The sequence below is a fragment of the Dermochelys coriacea genome, chromosome 5 (genome assembly GCF_009764565.3).
Source record: "Dermochelys coriacea isolate rDerCor1 chromosome 5, rDerCor1.pri.v4, whole genome shotgun sequence".
In the NCBI taxonomy this organism is placed as follows: domain Eukaryota; kingdom Metazoa; phylum Chordata; order Testudines; family Dermochelyidae; genus Dermochelys; species Dermochelys coriacea.
Genome location: NC_050072.1, coordinates 129,320,427 through 129,346,286, shown reverse-complemented (window position 1 = coordinate 129,346,286; position 25,860 = coordinate 129,320,427). Strand labels below are relative to the sequence as shown.

At 42.0% G+C, this 25,860-nt stretch overlaps 1 protein-coding gene across 10 annotated transcripts in view; it reads left to right on the top strand.

Annotated features, from left to right (window-relative positions):
* Nucleotides 1–25,860, top strand: part of PCGF3 (polycomb group ring finger 3) — a 102,906-nt gene that overhangs the window by 29,062 nt on the left and 47,984 nt on the right. For 3 of the 10 annotated variants that reach the window (XM_043514239.1, XM_043514240.1, XM_038402629.2), the window contains exons 2-3: nt 13,538–13,693; nt 17,341–17,395. The gene's annotated coding sequence lies outside the window, so the exon portion shown is untranslated. Of the gene's footprint in view, nt 1–5,141; nt 5,257–11,933; nt 12,065–13,537; nt 13,694–13,872; nt 14,065–17,289; nt 17,396–25,860 lie in introns of those variants that run through there. The other 7 variants (XM_043514243.1, XM_038402633.2, XM_038402628.2 and 4 more) reach the window with 5 other exon arrangements.

Here is a 25,860-nt window from a genome sequence, read left to right as displayed (position 1 = left end):
GGTGTGGGCTATGATCCTGGGGGTGCTCCCAGCCCCCTGTCCAGAGCAGCTCATGGCAGGGGGCTGGAGGGGATATGCCCTGATTCCACCTCATGGCCCTGTCCCCACCCCTTCTCCGCCTCCTCCCCGGAGCAGCAAGTGTGCTGTGGCTCTGCTTTTCTCCCTCTCTCGCAAGGGCCATCAGCTGATCCGTGGCAGGGAGGGAGAGGAGGAAGGGCAGGGACCCAGCACTCTTGGGGAAAAGGCGGGGGGACCTTTCCTGCCCTGCAACAGTCGCTGGCAGGACCAAGCTTCTTCACCGTGTCCCCACAGGGGAGTAGGAGATGGAGAAGAGCAGGCCGGGACAGGCAGGATTTTTAATGGCACGCTGCTGCCTGCCGGGATCCCGGCTGCCCGCCCAGCTTAGCCTGTTGCCGGCGTGAGTTCTGCAGCGGGCTGAGTGGGGCCTGCGGCTGGGACCTGGCAGGCAGCAGCATGTCATTTAAAAATTGGCTTGTGTGCCATAGGTTGCCGACCCCTGCTCTAGACCATTGACCACAAGGTCCTCTTTATTTGCTTGTTGGATCATGTAGGAGAGAACAGAGCAGCACCTACCTGGGTTTGCTGTTTATCTTCCAAAAGTTTTGAGGGTAGTGTTGGATTCCACAGCATCTTCTTTTGTTCAATGTATGTGTGAGAGAAATATGATTTTCTGGGCTGCAATGTCCTCAATATGCTGATACTTAGCTGTAGATTTGTATTCTGGTAATACCTAGAAGCCTGAATCTGGACCCCATTGTGCTAAGCTTTGTATAAAGACATAGAATCTTACCAAACCAAGATTCTGCAGGCTTTATTAGTCTTCTAGCATCTGAGCTCTGGACTTAAGTGAACTGAAGCAGGGCATGAAGGGGTTTTCTAGTTTGTTGGCCTGTCTTCACCTTCTGCCAAAATGGTTTGCAACCTTAGAGTTCAGATATCTGTCTCTGTTCCTAGGTTTTATGGATTGTAGTGCCTTATGATCTATGACTGGTTGGAAAGCTGTGACATTTCTCTCGAAAGCAGACTTTGCAGTGGTTCTCTCTGACCTGTACATCTCGGAGATAAACTAGTAAAAGAAACTATGCTTAGGGTCATACTTGAAGTGAAACTGGAATGTTTTTGAGCCAAATTTTCAAAAGGGTCTGAAACTGTACTTGAAGTACGGTTTCAGACCCTCTTGAAAATGTACAACTTGTCCTTGTTCACACACTTCTGTGTGCATTGCCCACCTTTGTATGTGACAGTTAAGTCATCAGGGAGCTACCAAAATGTGTCTGCTAATGAGGGTTTGTTGCCTATTAGTTTGTGTGAAATATGGATTCTCAAATATTTGGGCTGTATACCTAATGTACAGTATAGTTGCCCACCACCTATGTAGGGCAAGCAGCTCTGAGTGCAACATCTGTGCTCAAGTCTTTGTATTAGCTCCCATTTAATTTTCTTTTGACAATTCTTTTTGTAGGCCAGAATGTTTGATGTTGCAAGAGACTGTGACTGTAGATTCTTCATCCCCAGGAGGGCAACTGTTGGCTGCTTCCTGATTGGTCAACCCATTGAAAGGCTGTGCTCTAGGTTTTCCCTCTTGATGTGAGATCAGTAATGAGAGGCAGAGGGAGACCTTGATTTTTTTATTTTTTATTTTTATTTTTTGGTGTTTTGAAGAGTAGGGAGAAGAAAAGATTTCAGAAAAGGCTATTAAGTTTTTTTTTTAACCCACTTTACCAAAATTTTACACTACTTACTACTATTTTCTTCAGAAATTAACTTGAGAAATCCACTGCACTAAATATATAGTGGTATAGAACATTATACCAAATGTCATTAACTAGAAGTGGTTATGTTTCAGAGTAGCAGCCGTGTTAGTCTGTATTCGCAAAAAGAAAAGGAGTGCTTGTGGCTCCCTAGAGACTAACACATTTATTTGAGCATAAGCTTTCGTGAGCTACAGCTCACTTCATCGGGCTGTAGCTCACGAAAGCTTATGCTCAAATAAATTTGTTAGTCTTCTAAGGTGCCACAAGTACTCCTTTTCTTTTTTAGAAGTAGTTATGTTATTTCCCTAACATGTCACTAGAAGTGTGCTATGCTTGGGACTTGTCTACACTAGGCAGTTTACTTTTCTTGAGTTAATTGATTGCCAAAGTCATCTAGTATAAGTATAGGTTTCAGAGTAGCAGCCGTGTTAGTCTGTATTCGCAAAAAGAAAAGGAGTACTTGTGGCACCTTAGAGACTAACAAATTTATTAGAGCATAAGCTTTCGTGAGCTACAGCTCACTTCATCGATGTGATGTGATGCATCCGATGAAGTGAGCTGTAGCTCACGAAAGCTTATGCTCTAATAAATTTGTTAGTCTCTAAGGTGCCACAAGTACTCCTTTTTTTTTTTAGTATAAGTATAACCTGTGACTTTTCATTAGGAAAAAGATGTATCAATCTCATGGCAATGAATACCTGGTAAAATCCTAGTGTGGACAAGGCAGCTTGTAATTTTTACATATATTAGCAGATCTAGATAAATACTAGCAGCATCCTACAGTTTTTGACCTGCTTATGTGTGAAAACTACAAGTTGCCCTGTTTATACTAGGATGCTAATATGAGGTAAACCACCAATTATGTGAATTAAAACAACTTACTTAATGCAGTGGGTGTAAATGTGGTTTATAGTTTTGGCCATGTCTGCACCATGGGACTACAGCAGCATAGCTATGGTGCCATAACTATGCCAGTATAAGCTCATTGTGTAGAAGCAGCTACCCTTTCAATTGTAAAGGGTTTTTCAGTCACTGTAGGAACACCACCTCCCCAAGCAATGGTAGGTAGGTCCAGCAAAATCTCCCAGGGAAGATGGAGTTTATGTTGACAAGAGGTTTCAGAGTAGCAGCCGTGTTAGTCTGTATTCGCAAAAAGAAAAGGAGGACTTGTGGCACCTTAGAGACTAACAAATTTATTTGAGCATAAGCTTTCGTGAGCTACAGCTCACTTCATCGGCTGCATACTGTAGCTGTAGCTCACGAAAGCTTATGCTCAAATAAATTTGTTAGTCTCTAAGGTGCCACAAGTACTCCTTTTCTTGTTGACAAGAGGGTATCTTATACTAGCTCTCTGAACAAAATCAGTTATGCATCTACACTAGATCTTTTGCTTGCATGGCTAGGCTGGTTACAAATGTGGGTGTGCTCCTCCCCTGCTCCATGCTAACATATATGGGTTATGCTGACAAAATGTGTGTAGACCGGGCCTAGCTGGTGGTTCTGCTTTAACTATATCTGTTTTGAAACAAGGCAAGCCCAACAGATTAGTGAAAGTTACATTTCATACTAGACTGCTCAGTATTGTGTGTGCTCTTATGTGTTCTGATTTGACTAATAGCGATAAGAATGCTTTCTTGCTATATGTGCCATAAATAGTAACTTCAGATGGCAACCTGTTGTATACTTATCTGAAGGTAAATCCAATATGTTTTCAACTGAAGGTGTTTAAATTGATTTGAAATGTCTTATGTTCACATCGACATTCATGATTTCTTGGAAACCGTTACTGTGAAACTTTCTTAGTTTACAAAGGGGAATTCTCTTAACACTAATGTTATGACAGTGACAAAGTAAATTAAGAATATAAACTTCTACTCTATCTAGATTAACCTGTAGCTATGTTATAGTTTCTAAGCATACAGTATCTCTGCAGACTTGGTAATGTTTAATAAAAAGCTTGACTTCTGAATTTATGGACAGTGTTTAAATGCTTTCTTGTAATAAAGTTTAGAAGTCAAATTTTAATTGGAAATTAGACAATATGCATAGGCTGAAAGAAGTCTGTTACTCACTGAATTTTATAGTCTCCTTTGCTAGGAATGCAAAATCCTTCTGTATCTGCAAAGTAGAAAGTCCTACTCTGGATACATTTTCAAACTTCTTACTCGGTAGCCATGTAAAACAAGTTATTAGTTTTCTGCTGATGAATCTAAGTTGTTGGCAATGTTTGTTCAACCTTTTAATGTGGAGAAGAGAAGTGCTAGATGGCAACTGGAGGCAGCTTTGGAGTGTGGGACATTCTTCTGCTTCCAGTGGTTGACAGGTCTGGTTCTGCCCATGAGCTGCAAACAGGCTGAAGTACTCATTGTAACACATCTCTGGATCTAATTACATGAAGAAAGGAAACTTGCAGGTCAACAAGAAAAGGAGTACTTGTGGCACCTTAGAGACTAACAAATTTATTAGAGCATAAGCTTTCGTGAGCTACAGCTCACTTCATCGGATCAGGCATCTGATGAAGTGAGCTGTAGCTCACGAAAGCTTATGCTCTAATAAATTTGTTAGTCTCTAAGGTGCCACAAGTACTCCTTTTCTTGCGAATACAGACTAACACGGCTGCTACTCTGAAACCTGTGATTTTGCAGGTCAACAGATCAATTTGCCTGTTGTCTCTGAAAAGCTGAATTTCTGTTGGACAAAGAGAAAGTTTTGTATCTTGGGTGCAATACCACATTTATATGCACATTCTGTAATTCTGTTTTGGCTAAATCTGCAGTAGTAGCAGAAGCCCCAGTTGAGAAGAAAGTCCCATTGTTAGAAGCTGTGCGTTCATACAGTAAGAGAGTTCCTGCCTCAGTGCTTACAATCTGACAATGAATCTGTTTTGCCTCTTTAGCTACATAGTTCTTTAAAGTTTAGGAAACTTAAAGGCTAATCTTTCAAAATTTGTTTCATGACCCCAAGTTGAACGCATGTATGAAACTGTATAAGACTTAAATGTGGAGAATGCTTAAAGAATAACTGAAAATTATTGGGGGCCTGTTAATACTTTCATGATTAAAGATAATCTTGGGTTTTAAAGAAAGCCATATTTAAAAAAAAAAAGTTGTGTAATTAAACAAAGCAGAACATCAGGTTCTAACCTTTCTTTTTTGCTGGAGTTTGACAACGTTGTTGGAGGACCAGGATAGTTAAATCACAGAAACCTGAACTGCAGCTTTCCAAGCCCCCAGATATAGATGTTAAATGTCAACAAACTGTACAATCTATATTGTCATGGCTGCTTCAGTTTATCTCTGAAAGACCAAAATACTGAGGAGAGTAGGTGGCAAGATGAAAGCATAGTACTTCTGTATGTTGTTGCAGGCACCATCCTGTGGGTTTCAAGAGCTGCTGACCAGAGGAGTTTATGGAAGGCTCATTTTGCATTGAACTCTGTAAGGCTCTTGGATGACTTCACTTCGTGCAAGTCTGAATGAAGGTATCCCTTGACTTAAATGTCTAAATATTAAGCCTAGGAAGGGAGTGGGGGGGATTTTCTTGCAGTTTCAAGGATTTGTGTGGAGTGTTTCAGCAGAATGACCTTTTTCACCTTCTGATTTGCCAATTAATAGGAGACAGTTGTCTCTGGGTCAAAAAGATCAAGGAACGTGAAGGTGTTGATCATTGTTTGAGACTTTTGGTGACACAAATATACAGATATTCAGATTTTCCGTTGAAGCCTGAAGTTTAGTTAGAGTTGAATGACTGACTGTAATTCAGGCTTTGTTTAATAAAACTTTTAACATCCCAGTAAAAATGAGAAGTTACAAATAAAATAGGTGCAATCAATTAAATTCCAGCACCGTTCTGCTTTTAGCAGCTAGTGATGGTTGGTGTCTCACCACAGCATTGCCTTCCGTTGATGTCTTGATGATTTTGAAGGGACTTTGTCCTCCATGACATAATAGTATGAGGGTTCTTTAAACCATTCTTTAATAACTGGAAGTTAAGAATCTTCATCTCCTTTTAATACATGGTGTTTACACAAGAGTGTGATCTAAATTGAATCCAAGTGCTTTTTTAATGACTGGTAATTTGTGGCTTTTAATTCCCAATAAGAAAAAAATCCATTGTAACATTTTCTCCTAGTATATTACAAATTCTTTCTGTAACTTTTGCTAGAATACCTAATTTGGGATAGCACATGAAAATGAATAGCTTTTCTCCCCAAAAGCCTGATGCCTTCAGCAGTGATTTTGATCACTTCTGAATAAGCTAGACTGTATTTAGAGAAGAATACAATGGTATTAGTTTAAAAAAAAAAAAAAGGTTGCCCCTGTGACAGTTCTTTATTTGGATAGGGTTACTACAGGTTTAGAAAGGTTTGAGGCATTAGCTTCAGCAAACTAAATTATAGGTCTAAATTAGCTGTTAGCACTCAAGAAAAGATCTTGAAGTCATCATGAATAGTTATCTGAAAACATCTGCTCAATGTGAAGCAGCAGTCAAAAAAGCTAACAATGTTAGGAACCTTAGGAAAAGGGATAGATAATAAGACTGTAAATATCATAATGCCACTATATACATCTGCTTGCACCTTGGATACCGCATGCAGTTCATAGAATCATAGAATCATAGAATATCAGGGTTGGAAGGGACCCCAGAAGGTCATCTAGTCCAACCCCCTGCTCAAAGCAGGACCAAGTCCCAGTTAAATCATCCTAGCCAGGGCTTTGTCAAGCCTGACCTTAAAAACCTCTAAGGAAGGAGATTCTACCACCTCCCTAGGTAACGCATTCCAGTGTTTCACCACCCTCTTAGTGAAAAAGTTTTTCCTAATATCCAATCTAAACCTCCCCCATTGCAACTTGAGACCATTACTCCTCGTTCTGTCATCTGCTACCATTGAGAACAGTCTAGAGCCATCCTCTTTGAAACCCCCTTTCAGGTAGTTGAAAGCAGCTATCAAATCCCCCCTCATTCTTCTCTTCTGCAGACTAAACAATCCCAGCTCCCTCAGCCTCTCCTCATAAGTCATGTGCTCTAGACCCCTAATCATTTTTGTTGCCCTTCGCTGTACTCTTTCCAATTTATCCACATCCTTCTTGTAGTGTGGGGCCCAAAACTGGACACAGTACTCCAGATGAGGCCTCACCAGTGTCGAATAGAGGGGAACGATCACGTCCCTCGATCTGCTCGCTATGCCCCTACTTATACATCCCAAAATGCCATTGGCCTTCTTGGCAACAAGGGCACACTGCTGACTCATATCCAGCTTCTCGTCCACTGTCACCCCTAGGTCCTTTTCCGCAGAACTGCTGCCGAGCCATTCGGTCCCTAGTCTGTAGCGGTGCATTGGATTCTTCCATCCTAAGTGCAGGACCCTGCACTTATCCTTATTGAACCTCATTAGATTTCTTTTGGCCCAATCTTCCAATTTGTCTAGGTCCTTCTGTATCCTATCCCTCCCCTCCAGCGTATCTACCACTCCTCCCAGTTTAGTATCATCCGCAAATTTGCTGAGAGTGCAATCCACACCATCCTCCAGATCATTTATGAAGATATTGAACAAAACGGGCCCCAGGACCGACCCCTGGGGCACTCCACTTGACACCGGCTGCCAACTAGACATGGAGCCATTGATCACTACCCGTTGAGCCCGACAATCTAGCCAGCTTTCTACCCACCTTGTAGTGCATTCATCCAGCCCATACTTCCTTAACTTGCTGACAAGAATGCTGTGGGAGACCGTGTCTCAAGCTTTGCTAAAGTCAAGAAATAATACATCCACTGCTTTCCCTTCATCCACAGAACCAGTAATCTCATCATAAAAGGCGATTAGATTAGTCAGGCATGACCTTCCCTTGGTGAATCCATGCTGACTGTTCCTGATCACTTTCCTCTCCTCTAAGTGCTTCAGGATTGATTCTTTGAGGACCTGCTCCATGATTTTTCCAGGGACTGAGGTGAGGCTGGTCTCCCATCTCAGAAAATATGTTAGAAATGGAAAAGGTACAGAGAAAGGCAACAAAAATGATTAGGGGTATGGAACAGCTTCCAAATGAAGAGAGATTTAAAAACTTGGCACTGTTGAGTTTAGAAAAGATACAACTAAGGGGCTGTGACAGGGTGTATCAGGCCCTTTGACGTCCCTTGCTGGAGGCCTTGCCATCATACCATGCAAAGCTTATTGTATTAGTGTCTTGTATGATGGGACTATGATTCCATCCTCCATGAGCCCTGTGAACAGTAAAACTGTTCTAATTCTGGTCTTTGTTCTCAAAATGTATTGTTGTTTTCTTTAAAGCATAAATTTTTGAAGGTGTTACTGTTCTACAAAGCTTGTAAGAGGGGTGTTGATTGCACTCCCTGATTTACTGAATAACTTGTCTGGGGATGCCTTTTTGTATGTAAAGGGTAATGGTGCGCTGTAAACTATTCTTAATTTGGAGGAGGCTGGGCCTGTGAACACTGATAGAATTGCCAAAAATAAAACAGATGAAAAGAAGAATGGAGAAGTGAGAAATAAGTAGATCATGACTTTGTAGTGGTGTCATAAATATAAAGGGAAGGCTAACCACCTTTAAATCCCTCCTGGCCAGAGGAAAAACCCTTTCACCTGTAAAGGATTAAGAAGCTAAAATAACCTGACTGGCACCTGACCAAAATGATTAGTGAGGAGACAAGATACTTTGAAAACTGGAGGGGGGAAAAACAAAGTTTCTCTCTGTTTGTGTGATGTTTCTTGCTGGGACCAGAGCAGGAATGCAGGTCAGAACTCCCGTAAAGAGTTAGTAAGCAATCTAGTTAGATATGCATTAGATTCTGTTTTGTTTAAATGGCTGATAAAATAAGTTGTGCTGAATGGAATGTATATTCCTGTTTTTGTGTCGTCTTTTAACTTAAGGTTTTGCCTAGAGGGATTCTGTATGTTTAGAATATGATTACCCTGTAAGGTATTTACCATCCTGATTTTACAGAGTGATTCTTTTACTTTTTCTTTAATTAAAATTCTTCTTTTAAGAACCTGATTGCTTTTTTCATTGTTCTTAAGATCCAAGGGTTTGGGTCTGTGTTCACCTATGCAAATTAGTGAGGATTTTTATCAAGCCTTCCCCGGGAAAGGGGGTGTAGTGCTTGGGGGGATATTTTGGGGGGAGGGAGGGAGACTTTTCCAAGTGGGCGCTTCCCCTGTTCTTTGTGTAACACTTTGGTGGTGGCAGCTTTTAATCTAAGCTGGTAAGAATAAGCTTAGGGGGTCTTTCATGCAGGTCCCCACATCTGTACCCTAGAGTTCAGAGTGGGGAAGGAACCTTGACAAGTGGTAAGACTGAGTAACATGTCTTTCAGTGAAGGAGTTGTGTACTCATAAGCAACTTGTAAAAGGAAGTGTGTTTGACTCCACTTTATACTGACAGTATAAATTTATTTACAATGAGCTAGCTATGCTCTGACCAGTTAAACTGTGAAAAGCTGCTGACATCACTTGTGGAAAGTAACATAACTTCAGAAGTGGTCTCTAACTCTGTTTTGGAAAGCTGCGGGTATTTGAGTTAACTTGTCATAGCCAGTTTGCTTGTGTGGTAGAATTGACATTGCACTTTGGACAGCAAATATTATAGTTGTGTGTGTCAAGTTATAACCCATAAACATAAATATAGGGTTCTTGAAAATCACAAGCCACAAGTTTATAACATATTGGCAAGCTGAAATATATTTCTAAGTATTACGTGTGCATTTTGTGAAAATGTATAAAAACTACATTAGCTCTGTATCCGCAAAAGCCAATTGTTGTGATTCAGTCTGAAGGTGACCAAGGCATGAATAACTCTGGTGAGGTCCACATTAGAATGAGGAGGTGGTCACCTTGCTGAGCTCAGAGCGAAATCACGTAAGGCAGCTTCTCCTATTTGGATATCGGAGTAGCAGAGAACAAGATTTTAGGTTGCCAACCTCACTAATAAATGACAATCGTACTACCTTGGTGAAGGGAGCTGAAATAACTTGTTTGACTTTCCGCTTGTTCCACCTAATTTCAGAATCAAATGGGCAGAAATGAAGTATGGTCATTCCAAAAGATTATGCAACTTTTAAACCATCGGACTGTGAAGTCACACTTCACTTAAGTTTTGTAGAGTTTTTTATTTTTATTTTTTTTAAAAGATACTCTTAACATCCTTCTTCCTGAAGAGCCAGATGACTCTAGTACTATGAACACAACTATACATGCAGAAGGAGGACAAACTTAGTAGTATAAACTTTAAATAGCTTTAGAAGACACCTCCCCCCATTCCTAAAATACCTCTTTCCCCATCCAAGATTGAATGGTCCTAAGGTCTGATGTCTAGTGCTGTATTTAACTGGAAAGCTATGAAGCTCAGGTCTCCAGTGATGAACGTTTCTAGATGTTGAGGTAATAGATCTTAAATTGGTCAGTAGTGCAGGATTGAATAATGTAAATCTTGGACATCAGACCTGTGACCTCTGAAGGCTAAGACTTCCAAAGGAGCCTAAGGGATTTAATACCAAGATCCCATTTACATTTGATAATGGGTGCCAAACTCCTTTAGGTTTCTTTGAAAAGCCTATCTGTGTTTTTTAAGGCTGTTTTTTTTCCCCCCACCCTTGACCCATATTTGTGAAAGAAATCTCTTTTATCACAGACTCTTCAAAGAAAAAGAACTATTGGCAAATTCCTCCTAAATTTGGAGTTAGAAGTTGTCTTGCTTCGAGTGGTTTAGTGGACATTGTGCAGATGAGAAGGTCAAAGATACGCAATAGTATGCCTTCATATGTCGATCTACAGTTGATTGCATGAGAAGGAAAGATGGTCTTGAACTAAAGATATGGAACAGGGAGTCAGGAGACATGGCTCTTACTCTTGGATTTGCCACAGGTTTTGTGTGTAGCCTTGAGCAAATTGCTCTGCATCACCTTTAAAATAGGGGTAATACTAGCCTATCTCATGGGTGATGTAACAGGTTTCTTTGTTTGTAAGGTGCTTTGAGAGCTTCAGATGGAAGGTCTCATCACAAATTTCATGATTCTGCAGCTTACTCCGTGGTTGTCACAAATTCAGATATAAGCAGCCTTGTACTTGCTTTCTTGTAAATGTTCATTATTACCCTAGGCTGTAACTTCAGTACTGCACTAGATCAAATGAAAAAAATGTATTAGTTATTCCTAAGCACACACGTAAATGGGTCGAGTTCTTAGTGTTTTATGATTCCCATTTACTCTTTCGGCCTTCCTCTGTCACTGATAAACCAAACACTTTTTTACTTCATCATTGGGAAAAGCTGTTGCGTGACAATAACTTTGATTCACTTGTTACCAAGAAAACCTAGGTTAAAGTTTTTAAGCTTCCAAAGTCAAGCCCAGAAAAGTTTAAATGTTTGAAATAATTTTGATTATACATAATTTGGCTTAATTAAGAGTTTTGGGCTCTTATTTACGTTTGGGCTTTGAGGTTTTTAAGGTACAATTGGGTCATGTGTTCAAGCTTTTCTCTACAAACCTGAGGGCTAGAAACTTTAAATGAGAGCTGAAAACCTATATGTAGTTGCAGGACTCCAAGATCTGGGGCTTTAAGAAACACAAAATATCTTGCAACTTGTCATAAAATGAATTGGTAGCGCTGTGGTTATATACTGTTTTTTTTTTCCATGGGATTCCCTCAGCACACTTCTAGATATGGAGGGCTTTCATATACTGGGAACTGAGGCCCTCAGACCAAAACTTGCAAGTCTCTGCTAATCTTGTGTGCCTAATGATTGGTTGCCAAACTTGAGGCCTCAGAGGTCAATTTTTCAAAGTTCTTAATGTGACCAATATGGCAATTTCCTGCAATTTCCTTGAAAGACCATATAGTATTAAGTTTATGTATTATTGTGTGCCAGGATTGCATGTAATGTCAATAGTGGGGAAATGTGTCTGATGGAAAACCTGAGAGTTCAAAAGACTCTATTGAAAATGTCTCAGATGAATATGGAATTTTTGGACAATAAGTGGGTTTCCTGGGGAATCTCTAGGGAGAGAATAATGGAAATTATCCAACTCCAGTTATGAACCCCCCCAGCTTTTAGAATATATGCCCTGAAAAGAGGGTCTTTGTCTGCGGATTATCTGTTACAGAAGACCAAGTTCAAAGGCCCAAGCTGTATAAACAAACAGCTGATTTGCCCAGCCTTTGTTCTTGTTCTGGATCTAAATTGAATATGAACTCGTAACCTTGGGGAAGACTCAGCTGTGGGTTTTGAAGGACTAAACCTACCTGATCCCTAGGCTGGGGTTGGGGGTCACTTCTGGTAAGATTTTTAGTATGTGTGTAGGAACTCTTATTGATGGTTTTTTGTTTTGTTTTCTCATGCTTTTATCTTAAGAATAAATGTGCTTACTCAGAAGGAATTGTGTGGTAATTTATAACTGTAGGCAATACAGTGGTTTTAGCCTTATGAGAGAAAGCAAAGCGCAGGTGCTGGCCTGTTTTAGGCAGTCTGCCTTGCTGAGGATATCACAGTGTAAGGCAGGGAGTTGTGCAGTCTGAAAATCCCTGGTCAGGAGGATGTGAGACACTAGTCTGCACCCAAGAGAAGTGACTGGTGGGAGCTGGAAGCCTTAAGTGAGTGCCCCGCTGGAACGTGCCAGGGGAAAACAGGTTCGTTTGTCCTGAAACTATGACACTAAACATATATTTTCATAGCAATTTACTGATGGGAAACTGAAACAAAGGTAAAGTGCATTGCCTAGCATCATGTAAAAGGGCTATGGGAGAAACAGGGGTAGGACCTAGTTGTTCTGAGTGGTATTCTATTCCTGGGGGAATTCTCCATCCCTGCACATGAGCAGAATTCATGCCCCCTGCAGATTTCTTTGCTTCCCCGTAGAAAAATAACTTCTGATGGGAAAGCAAAGAGAAGCTGCAAGAGAGGTCATGGTGCCCCTCCCTGGCAGCACAGGCAGGTTGGCTCCGGCAGCCGGCAGAGGCGTAAATCACTGCCCGGGGGTGGGGGGGAGAGGGCTGGGCAGCTGTGTGAGAGAGAGTGACGCTCTGTCCCTCTCACTTGCTATTGCAGCACGCTCGGCATGGAGGGGCAGGGCTTCAGGGTGTTTCTGAGGAGGTAGGTATGAGGCAGGCCCTGTCCCTTCTGCTCTGCCTGCTTAGTGAATTGTTCCCATTGTCTTTGTGAATTCCCACAGGAGTATAAAACAGGTGTAAAAATTTTAGGGCTCCTTCGCATTGCCAGAGGGGTGTAAAGGACAGTATGGCCTTATAAATGCTTATGGTAGTTTCGTGATTAGAACTGGTCTACATTTTTGGACTGAAAAAATTTCCTATCAAAATGTGCTCCATGAACTGTTTGCACTGACCTTACTGGAGATAGTCAGTAGCCAGTATAAATTGTGAATTTGATTCTCCAGCCCTCACTTGCTCTTCAGTTACCTATGATGTAGCACTGAGCATATGGCTACATATATTTGTTGACTAATAACCCAGAAATAAAGGATCAAACCTAGTACCTTACTATTTGGCAAGAGGGTTTGGGAATTTCCTCCATTGCTTCCCATTCTCCATCCATTGTATTGTAGTTTAAATAAATTACCAAAATAATTGAAACCAGAGTGATTATATTGTGTTATTTTGACAAAATATGCAGAATTTTGTAGAATTTTAAAATATTGTGCACAGAAACTTCAATTTTTTTTGGCGCAGAATTCCCCCGGGTGTAGGTATTCAACTGCCATATTTAACCCTATGACCATCCTTTCTGTTTTTGCAGCCCTCTGTCTCATTCGCTATACACGTTTCAACTTCTACAACAGATGAGACAGAAGTTCAACAGATAACAGCCTGCTTCCCTACACAGCCCTGATTTATTCCCTGAGCAGCATCCATCCTGTCCACTGAATGAAGCAAGGGTCCTGTGGAAAAAATAGTATGTGTTCTGTAATTACAGACTCTCATAATTCATAGCAAGTGGTGGGGGGCTGGTGGTTAGTGAATTGAAGTTAAACAAGTAAGCTTTATTTTAGTTGTCCTAATGTATTTGATTTTTCAATCCTTAACTTTTTTGTCACTTTCTATATGTAATTTACTTGTTTGTTTTTTTTAAAGGTAAAATAAAGAGAATTATGTGCAAATAACCCTTCAGAATCAGCTGAGTTGGAACTCTGGGCTTCCAACATTGCAGCACAGATTACTAGCACCTGTGCTAAGATATTAATTACAAATGCTGACAGAAGGAATAACCTGTTACCATTTGTGCATCACCCGCTAGGAGATGCTGTTGCATAATACGCCATAACAGTAAGTTTTATATGCCTGAATAGCCCCATTTTAAACAGCATAGTAGATAATTAAAGTTGGGCCAACTTTTTTCTACTGGGACATTGGGTATGTCTATACAGCATTCTGGAGCGAGCGGGAGTGAGCCTCCCAGCTCAGGTTGGCAGACTTGGACTAGAGGGGCTTGTGCTAGTTCTCTGAAAATAGCTCTATAAACAAAGCTCTGAAGTTGTGCTCCAGATGCTGAAGCCCACCCTACTCTCAGGGTTGCAGAGCCTGAGCTGCAACTTCAAAGTGCTGAATCTACAGTTCTTTTTAGAGCACTAGAGTGAGCCGTGCTACACAGTCTGTCAATGTGGGCTGGGAGGCTTGCTCCTGCTCGCTCCAAAATGCTGAGTAGACATACCCATTGTATCTGAAGTGACTGAGACTTAGGTCTGTCATATTAGAGAGCTCTTCTATTCCCAGTTGTATAACCTCTCAGTGGGATAGGAGGCTTTGTTCAATTAATAGTTAAGTAGATAGGACAACTAGAAGTCGGTAAACATTAAATTTGAGCATGTGATTTCTGGGTTCCCAGTCTACTGCACCTTAGCCTAGTACAAAGCCTATTTTGATAAATCAGTTGCACATTTTTTTTTCATATTTGGAGCCATGGTTTGGCTGGAATAAGACACAGTGCTGGCAGAATTATAGAGGTTTTTGGCAGCAAACTGGGAGCAAGCTGTACCGGTCAAATCACTGGTGGAAAATTACCATTGTAATTTAGCTCCAAAACTAGCCCAAAGCTGGATTGGTTTTATGCTGCCAGCAAGTTTCAAGCTATTGCTGCAGTGTATGGAGGAAATAGAAATCTCTCACTCCCCTATGCAAATTGGTTGGAGGAATTATTAAAAGTGTTACCAGCTGTAGCTCATGAGAGCTTATGCTCAAATAAATTTGTTAGTCTCTAAGGTGCCACAAGTACTCCTTTTCTTTTTGCGGATACAGACTAACACCGCTGCTACTCTGAAATTACCATAGTTGCTGCTGCTTTAAAATACATATATGTATGTTAACGACGCAGTTGCCTAATAGAGTGCCTTACTGTGAGGAGTTGTGCTCAGTTTAATACAGTGTCTGTAACTGTAGCATTAAGGCTATCTCCTCAGTGGGGAAAAAAGAGTGTGTTTTATAAATGGTGCTAGTTAACACACCATATTTTGCTGTGAAGACATCGGAAGTACTTGGGTCAAGAATCTAGCCAAGAATTTGAATTTTGTCTTATTTCTCAATCGACAAATTCTTTGTAGGTGATACACTACAAAACTTGTCAAGTCCATTCATGTTCTGTCGCAACCATTTCTGCTTTGTTCATCACCGTGTCATTTTTATTTCTTTGTCATGTTGAACATCAGTAAACCTAATTATGACTTTCTTTAAACAGTGTTAACAGCCAGGATCACAGGAGTAAATTAAAATATCCCTTAACCGAAGAATCATAAAAGTCTATTCAAAGTAGATGTAAATGCAGCCTGCACTAGATCTGGCTCCTTGAGCATGCTAAGCCACACTATTGAGTAAAACCTGGTGTTGACTTAGTAGTAGATACAAATTTAATAAAATCTATGTATCTGATCACACAGTGAGTCTCACAGGAGATTTACAGAGAAGTGATGTGCTCCTACCATCTGTTTGTTCTTTTTGTCTTACCTGACTGCTGATGTTACTACTAAGGTCTGTCAGGTTTTTTTTTTGTTTGTTTTTTAAACCTGTGTTTAAGGGTTTAATAGCCTGTGGCTGAAGATCAGGCCTGTTTATACGTATTTTGTTTTACTTAATAAAAGTTACATTGGTTCAACTGTTTGAAGAATCCGATAAAAATATACCTCCCTGAGGGTTTCTGATGTTTGACTGTTTCTGAATTGGCAGCAGAACATAGAGTAGCATGAAGAGGACTACATAAAATTACAGAGGATAGGTCCATCAGTGGCTATAAGCCAGGATGGGCAGGGATGGAAAACCCATGCTCTGAAGTGTCCCTAGCCTCTGTTTGCCAGAAGCTGGGAATTGGGCAACAAGGGATGGATCACTTGATGATTATCGTTCTGTTCATTCCCTCTGGGGCACCTGGCACTGGTCACTGTCAGAAGACAGGATACTGGGCTAGATGGACCTTTGGTCTGACCCGGTATGGCCGTTCTTGTGTAAGTTGGATGTTTTAACTTGCATAAAATAGTAAATATTGCCAATATTTCAAATTGGGCTAGTCTGAAACATGGCCTGGAAGCAGTTACTCAGGAAGCCATATTAAGACCTAGTTACATGGCAGTGACTACTTATCAACCATTTTACCAGAAAATTATTAAAGTCAACAGGAGCTTTTGGGTTCTCCGCACCCATAACAAATCAGGCCACTTAAGAGCTGTCTAGTTATGGGCTTTTGCTTGGGATATTCAAAGGAGCTTAGGCACCCAACTGTCTGAGGCCCCTCAAAAATACTAGCCTAGGAGCCTAACTTTATCAGTTTTCTAAAATCTTGGCCATCGTGTAACACTAGTACTGTTGACATATTAGTGAAAAGTTTCTACCTACTATCTTAATGATTTTATTCTGCTGTCCATCAAACAAGAAATGTGTGTAAGTTAATGATGGTGTCTCTCTTAAAAAAGAAAATCCTGCAATATTGAGTGAAGAACTGAGAGAGTCCCAAGAGTGAAGAACACTCTAAGGTCTAAAGCTTTGAATACAAATTTATTTTCCGGATGCTTTCATATTCCCACCTTCCGCTTGCCTCTTAAGTGTACGTTAAGAGTTGTGCTCCTGTGCAAGTTATTTCTGGTCTCATTAGGAAATAGTTATGTCAATAGAATGCACCTAAGGTGTGAACTTCATCTAATATACAATACTAGGAAGAAATCAGCAGTCTGCCTCAGGCATTTAAGTCCTCCCTAAAGTAATTGTGAAAAGCATCTTTGTTACAGTTTTAAACACGCTTCTTCAGGCAACAAGTGTGGTCTGCTTTTGCACCAGATTCAAAATTAATTGTGTTTTATGGGAGAATATTCTTCGTTTCCACCATACTTGAAAAATACTTCTCTCTCTTTGTGCATGTGAAGGCACATTAATTAAACTGTTTAGAGGCGTCCTGGGACTTCACGTTCTGGCCTTTCTATGATGTGGTAAGAGATGCATGTTGATGTTAAGGGTTATATGTGGAGATTTAAACATTTTGTGTGTCATATCCTGTCCTCTTTTCCCTTTTAGTGAAGAGAACTTGAGACCGATTTTTGGAATACTGTTTGTAAATTTTTTCAGATGAGGAGACCCAGCGCTTAAATTGGATGGAAACTCAAATACTGGAGAAACTAGGGTAGGTTTATTCATCCTTTTAGGGTATAGCTTGTTGGACTTGATTCACATTACTGTACAGATGACAGGCAATCCCTCAGACATTTCAGGGGAATCAGTTTAGCTCAGTGTTAATGAACAGGTATTCCTGCTTAATTGGAATAGTATTAGCTAAGGGTATGTTTAGACAGCAATAAAAGATCCGCGACATGGTGGTGGCTGGTCTGGGTCAGCTGACTCACGCTGGGGCTGCGGGGCTATGAAATTGCAGTGCCGACATTCAGGGTCAGGCTGGACCCCAGGCTCTGAGACTCTCCCCTCCTTGCACGGTTTTGGAAACTGGGGTCTAGCCTGATCTCAAACTTCTACACTGTAGTTTTATAAACCTGCAGCCCTAGCCCTGTGAGCCCGAGTCAGCTGACCTGGGCTCTGAGACATGGTGGCATAGGTTTTTTCTTTTTTTTTTTAAATTGCAATGTAGTCATACCCTAAAGTTCTAAATAGGGATTTGTTCAGTCAATAGAAAGTGGCTAAATGGTTACCCAGTCTAAACTCCAGGTTTCTGATCGCTTAAGGTTCAGTTGTGGCTGTAAGTGCAGACCATTAACTCCAATCACCACGTTTAAATCCGTGGCTGACTTCCCTTAAGCTTTCCAGAAAAATCCTGTATTAAAGGAACTCTCCATGCTTATTATCAGGTGTATTCATTAGGTTTTCCTGAAGGTTTTTGTTTTTTGCAGGGAGCGATTAGGTTTTCTGATGGAATGGATTTGTCTTGTGTTTTTATTATTTAGTATATTTTAAGGATTTTCAGTTTTATAAAAATGGCATCTTCTCTTAATTGGGAAAAGATATGTAATAGGATGTCTTAATTAAGAGGATTTTATGGAATGAATATTTATTTTAAATCTTGGTGGAGCATCTTGATCCTGTTCACAAACCCCAAACTATCTTAATCTTGTTCACTTAAGTCTATTATGTGAGAACCTCCAGACCATTTACTTTGTGCTACAAATGTGATACTTATTAGAAAAAAACTCTTTAAAATGAGGCTAGTGTATCTTGGTGTGTATTTCCTCCGTTCTGCTGTCCTCTGACTTGTAAGTGAATTATGTACCCACTTGCCTGTACTTGACACTAACACCCTTCCTGTACCGTGGGGTATGAGGCTTAAGGTGGTAGAGAGTAAATACTTGTATTCTGATGGTGCCTGAAGTCCCAGGGACCTATTTTGCTGGGCAAACACAGCGAATAAGACAGTCCCTGCCCCAAAGACTGCCCTGAAACACTTGAGAAGAATGTAGCTTTCTAGAGAGCAAGTGAGTGAGCACTACTGAATGTTTTAGGCCTGCATTCAATGACCTATATCCTGGTATCCTTTCAGTCTTGGCCAGAGAAGACAGGTGGATTTGCTTTGAAATGGAGTGTGTTAAAGTAAGGTATCTACTCTTTTAACCTCAGATCACTTAGTAGTCACCTGAGGAACATTCCTTATATGATCAGCTTTTCAGCTTAATTATTTAGCCAATCAGTGCTCAGGAGAGAAGTAGGTACTCTGACAAACAAAACAGATAGTGGACTGTTACTGTGGCATAGAAATGAGAGCAGCTCAGGTGTTTAAATCTTGAAAATCATTAAAATACTGATTTTCCCGAGAACCGGTGAGAACTGAACTGCTAATGATCTCGTTTCTGTGTCAGAGATCACAAGCAATTAATCAACTGGAATTCAATGGGCTTGAAATTGAAATGGATTCCTCACAACTTTGTTTTGTACAGAAAGTCTTTGTAGCTCTAATTACTGAGGATTTTGATTGGGTCATAATTGTTTCAAATACTGTCAAAATACAGCACAGCGTACGTCTTTTAAAAAGTGTATGCTGCTATTGTGTTCGGCGCCTCTCAGGTTCAGATGCCTGGTATGAATTAGAAGAGCATGCATGTGGGCTTGCATGACTGGGCTTTTAGTATCTTCTTTCCCCAGACCTGCAGAAAATGAATCTATTAGCAGCTTATATGCTTGCTTTATAAAGTTGGTGGTTTGGTGCCCTCTACTGGAGCTGCTATTTTTCTGTTGAGTTGTTAAGAGGACTACTTAAATTTTTGAGAATTTAAAAAATAAGGCTAGCGTAATATATATTTCTATACATATATATGAAGCTTGCACACCATACCCAACAACTTTATGCAGAATTACACGAGTCACATTTCAGAGGGGTAGCCGTCTTAGTCTGTATCAGCAAAAACAATGAGTATTTGTGGCATCTTAGGGTAAGTCTACACTATGAAATTAGGTCGAATTTATAGAAGTCTGTTTTGTAGAAAGTGTTTTTATACAGTCGATAGTGTGTGTCCCCACACAAATGCTCTAAGTGCATTTAGTCGGCATTTAGTAGGCAGAGTGCGTCCACAGTACCAAGGTAACTATTGACTTCTGGAGCATTGCACTGTGGGTAGCTATCCCACAGTTTCCGCAGTCTCTGCCACCTATTTGAATTCTGGGTAGAAATCCCAATGCCTGATGGGGCAAAAACATTGTCGCGGGTGGTTCTGGGTACATATCATCAGGCACCCCCTTCCCTCCCTCCTTCCATGAAAGCAATGGCAGACAATCGTTTCATGCCTTTTTTCCTGGGTTACCCGTGCAGATGCCATATGCTGCTCAGCTCACCGTCACCGTATGTTTCCTGGGTGCTGGCAGACATGGTACTGCATTGCTATACAGCAGCAGCTCATTGCCTTTTGGCAGCAGACAGTGCAGTATGACTGGTAGCCATCGTCGCCATACTCCAGGGTGCTCTTTTAGCCGACCTTGGTGGGGTCAGTCAGCGGTGCCTGGGCAAACATGGGAGTGACTCAGCCAGGTCTTTTCCCTTAACTTTTGTCTCATGGTGATTCAGTCCTGCCAGCAGTCCTACTGCACCGTCTTCTGTCGAGCACCCAGGAGATGACGATAGCCAGCAGTCTGCTGCCAGCAAGATGTATAAAGATAGATGAAGTGGATCAAAACAAGAAATAGACCAGCTTTGTTTTGTATTCATGTTCTCCTTCCTTCCTCCTTCCCTCTGTGAAATCAACGGCTTGCTAAACCCAGGGTTTTGAGTTCTGTCCTTGAGGGGGCCATTCTGTTCCTCCTTGATGCAAAGCCACCCCCTTCGTTGATTTTTTTTTTTTTTTTAATTCCCTGTAAGCCAATCCTGTAAGCCATGTTGTCAGTTGCCCCTCCCTCTGTTAGAGCAACGGCAGACAATCGTTTTGCCCCTTTTTTCAGTGCAGATGCCATAGCACTGGGAACATAGAGCCCACTCAGATCACTGCGGCAATTATGAGCACTATAAACACCATGCGCGTTATCCAGCAGGATATGCAGAACCATAACCTGCAAGAGAAGCAAAACCAGGTGAGGAGGAGGCAACTGCAGTGCAATGACGAGAGTGATGAGGACATGGACATAGACTTCTCACAAAGTACGGGCCCCTGCAATGTTCACATCATGGTGTCAATTGGGCAGGTTCATGGCGTGGAATGCCTATTCTGGGCCCGGGAAACAAGCACAGAGTGGTGGGACCGCATATTGTTGCAGATCTGGGACGATTCCCAGTGGCTGCGAAACTTTCACATGCGTAACGGCACTTTCATGGAACTTTGACTTGCTTTCCCCTGCCCTGAAGCGCAAGAATACCAAGATGAGAGCAGCCCTCACAGTTGAGAAGCAAATGGCGATAGCCCTCTGGAAGCTTGCAATGCCAGACAGCTACTGGTCAGTCGGGAATCAATTTGGAGTGGGCAAATCTACTGTGGAGGCTGCTGTGATGCAAGTAGCCAACGCAGTCACTGAGCTGCTGATATCAAGGGTAGTGACCCTGCGAAATGTGCAGGTCATAGTGGATGGCTTTGCTGCAATGGGATTCCCGAAGTATGATGGGGTGATAGATGGAACCCATATCCCTATCTTGGCACCTGAGTACCAAGGCAGCAAGTACATAAACTGCAAGGGGTATTTTTCAATGGTGCTGCAAGCACTGGTGGATCACAAGGGACGTTTCACCAGCATCAACGTGGGATGGCCGGGAAAGGTACATGACGCTTGCATCTTCAGGAACTCTGGTCTGTTTCAACAGCTGCAGCAAGGGTCTTACTTTCCAGACCAGAAAATAACTGTTGGGGATGTTGAAATGCCTATAGTTATCCTTGGGGACCCAGCCTACCCCTTAATGCCATGGATCATGAAACCATACACAGGCACCCTGGACGGTAGTCGGGAGCTGTTCAACTATAGGCTGAGCAAGTGCAGAATGGTGGTAGAATGTGCATTTGGGTGTTTAAAAGCGCGCTGGCGCAGTTTACTGACTCAGACCTCAGCAAAATCAATATTCCCATTGTTATTACTGCTTGCTGTGGGCTCCACAATATCACACTATCTGTGAGTAAGGGGGAGACGTTTATGGCTGGGTGGGAGGTTGAGGCAAATAGCTTGGCCGCTGATTACGCACAGCCAGACACCAGGGCAGTTACGAGGGTGTGGTGCACATCAGAGAAGCTTTGAAAACCAGTTCCCGGAATGGCCAGGCTATGGTGTGAAAGTTCTGTTTGTTTCTCCTTGATGGAACCCCCCTGGTTTCATTCTGCTTTCTTGTAAGCTAAGCACTCTCCCCTCCCCACTTCGATCACTGCTTGCAGAGGCAATAAAGTCATTGTTGCTTCACATTCATGCATTCTTTATTTATTCGTCACACACTAGGGGGATAACTGCCAAGGTAGCCCGGGAGGGGTGTTGGAGGAGGGAAGCACCGGATGAAGTGGTGGAGGAGGGAAGGACAAGGCCACACAGCAGTTTAAAACTTGAACGACAGCCTTCTGTTGCTTGGGCAATCCTCTGGGGTGGAGTGGCTGGGTGGCCGGAGGCCCCCTCACTGCATTTTTGGGCATCTGGGTGAGGAGGCTATGGAACTTGGAGGAGAGCGGTTGGTTACCCAGGGGCTGTAGAGGCGGTCTGTGTTCCTGCTGCCTTTCCTGATATGAGTTTGATCCTCCAGCAGCCTGAGCATTGACTCCTGCTTTCTTTCAGCAAGCTGACGCCACCTACTATCTTCAGTCTGCCACCTCTCCTCGCGGTCATATTGTGTTTTCCTGCACTCTGAGATTGTCTGCCTCCAAGTATTTTGCTGTGCTCTGTCAGTGTGGGAGGACAGCATGAGGTCAGAAAACATTTCATCACGAATGCATCTTTTTCGCCTTCTAATCTTCGCTAGCCTCTGGGAAGGAGAAACGTATGCAGTTGGTGGAGGAAAAAAAAGGGAGAGTGGTAGTTAGAGACACATTTTATAGAACAATGGGTACGCTCTTTCACGGTAAACCTTGCTGTAAACGTTCCATAGCACATGTGCTTTCATTACAAGGTCGCATTTTGCCTCTTATTGAGGGTATGCCGGTTTGGCGTGAGAGATCACTCATGCAGGGCTGGGCAGCAGAATTCGGCTTGCAGGCAGCCATGGTAAGCCACAATCTTTTGGCTTCTTTAACATTCATAACATGTGGGAATGGTTTCAAACAGCAGCGCCCTCATTTCCCATACAAAGTAGCCATTGGATTGACCATTAAAAATGGGTTGGCAATTTAAAAGGAGGGGCTGCAGTTTCTGAGTTCACGTGCAGCAGAAACCCAACTAACCCCTCCCCCTCGCGCACACACAATTCTCTGGGATGATGGCTTCACCTCTTCTCCCACCGCGTGACTAACAGTGGGGAATATATCTGTTCAGCTACAGGCAAACAGTCCAGCAGGAACGGGCACCTCTGAATGTCCTCTTACTAAAACCACCCTATTTCAACCAGGTGACCATGAATTATATCACTCTCCTGAGGGTAATACAGAGAGATAAAGAACGGATGTTATTTGAATGCCAGCAAACTCTGGGACCATACGCTGCAATGCTTTGTTTTGCAATGATTCCTGACTACATGCTACTGGCCTAATGTGGTAAAGTGTCCTACCATGGAGGACGGAATAAAGCTGCCCTCCCCAAAAACCTTTTGCAAAGGCTTTGAGAGTACATCCAGGAGAGCTTTATGGAGATGTCCCTGGAGGATTTCCGCTTCATCTCCAGACACGTTAACAGACTTTTCCAGTAGCTGTGCTGGCCACTAATGCCAGGGCGAATTAATCATTAAACACGCTTGCTTTTAAACCATTTATAATATTACAAAGGTACACTCACCAGAGGTCCCTTCTCTGCCTTCAGGGTCTGAGAGCCCGCCTTGGGTGGGTTCGGGGGGTATTGGCTCCAGGTCCAGGGTGAGAAACAGATCCTGGCTGTTGGGGAAACCCGTTTCTCCGCTTCCTTGCTGTGAGGTATCTACAACCTCCTCCTTATCTTCCTCACCCCCAAAACCTGCTTCTGTGTTGCCTCCCACTCCTTGGATGGAGACAAAGCACAGGGTTGGGGTAGTGGTGGCTGCACCCCCTAGAATGGCATGCAGCTCATCATAGAAGCGGCATGTCTGGGGCTCTGAGCCCGAACGGACGTTTGCCTCTTGGATTTTTTGGTACGCTTGCCTGAGCTCCTTAAGTTTCACGCGGCACGGCTGTGGGTCCCTGTTATAGCCTCTGTGCTTCATGCCATTGGAGATTTTTTTTCAAATATTTTGGCATTTCATCTTTTCGAACGGAGTTCTGCCAGCACGGATTCATCTGCCTATACAGCGATCAGATCCGGTACCTCCCCTTCAGTCCATGCTGGAGCTCTTTTGCGATTCTGGGACTCCATGGTCAGCTCTGCTGATGAGATCTGCACGGTCACCTGTACTGATCAGCTTGCCATGCTGGCCAAACAGGAAATGAAATTCAAAAGTTCGCAGGGTGTTTCCTGTCTACCTGGCCAGTGCATCCAAGTTGAGAGTGCTGTCCAGAGTGGTCACAACTGAGCACTCTGGGACAGCTCCCGGAGGCCAATGCCATCGAATTGCGTTCACAGTACCCCAAATTTGACCCGGCGATGCCAATTTCAGCACTAAATCCCTCGTCGGGGGTGGAGTAAAGAAATCTATTTTAGGAACCCTTTAAGCTTTTTTTAAAAAAAAAAAAAAAAAGGCTTCATCGTGTGCCCGGGTGCAGGGTTAAATCGAGATAACGCTGCTAAATTCAATCTAAACTTTTGTAGTGTAGACCAGGCCTTAGAGACTAGCTAATTTATTTAGGCATAAGCTTTTTAAAACCCACTTCATTAGATGCATTGAGTGGAAAAAAAAATACAGTAGGCAGGTATATATATTACAGCACATGAAGAGATAAGAGATACCTTACCAAGTCAGGGGTCAGTGCTAACAAGGCGAATTCAAAGAGAGTGGATGTAGCCTATTTCCAACGGTTGACAAGAAGGGGTGAATATCAACAGAGGAAAAACTACTTTTTGTAGTGACCCAGCCACTCCCAGTCTTTATTGAGGCCTAATTTGATGGTGTCAGGTTTGCAAATTAGTTCCAGTTCTGCAGTTTCCGTTGAAGTCTGTTTTTGAAGTTTTTGTTTGAAGAATGGCCACTTTTAAGTCTGTTATTGAGTGTCCAAGGGAGATTGAAGAGCTGGTAGGAGAACACTTCAATCTCCCTGGGCACTCAATAACAGATTTAAGCGTGTCCTCCTGGTTAGCAAAAAGAAGCACCACATTTAGTGTAAAGGGTATAATTAGTTACAAATCACATGTTTTAATGGTTACCAACCAATGAAATCAACCTTTAACTAAAAAGTATAAATACAAACATCATTAAAATTGATTATTTAAATTAAGTTTCCTGCCTGGTGATTTAAATCTTGATTTAAAATAAGTGATTTAAATCACTTTGATTAAAATTGGTCTACCCTGCTGTATAGAAAGTGATGATCAACAAAATAGGGGATATTATCCCCAGGTGTATTGGAGGTCAACTGGTGATTGCAAAGCCTGTTTCTATACTTGGATGGAAAGGTTTTGCATGGTGCCAAGTATTAGCATTTATCTGGTGGCAATGTAATTCATTAAACTGATCCTTGATTTTTGGCCTGTTGCAGCTGGGCGTGAGACTGCCCTTTGAAATTCCTTCAGTGGTTAGCAGAGTGAGGAAGTGGGGTAGGGCTTGACCTGATGATGCACAACCTGTTTTATTCATCCTTTACAATCTAGGTTTAAATCTTCTTTTTTTAACCATAAATGACAGTGCCCAAAGGAAGAAAATTATGCAAAATAGATATAAATACTATGAAAATGTCATCAGAACATCAAGGGGTATACGTGTGTGCTATGTGGGGCTTTTTAAAGTGTGTTGGTAAAAAAGAACATCCATTTTGATTTAAACTTTGATATAAAGACTGTGAAAAAGAGTGGTGGTATTATGGTGGCTGAACTTGGTCAATCATGATGTCATTGTCTTGTTCACTTGTATACTGCAGTCCTGTTGCTTCAAATAAGGTTAAGGTTCTGGGTTTTCATACTTCATGTCTGTGACCTCATGGCAAT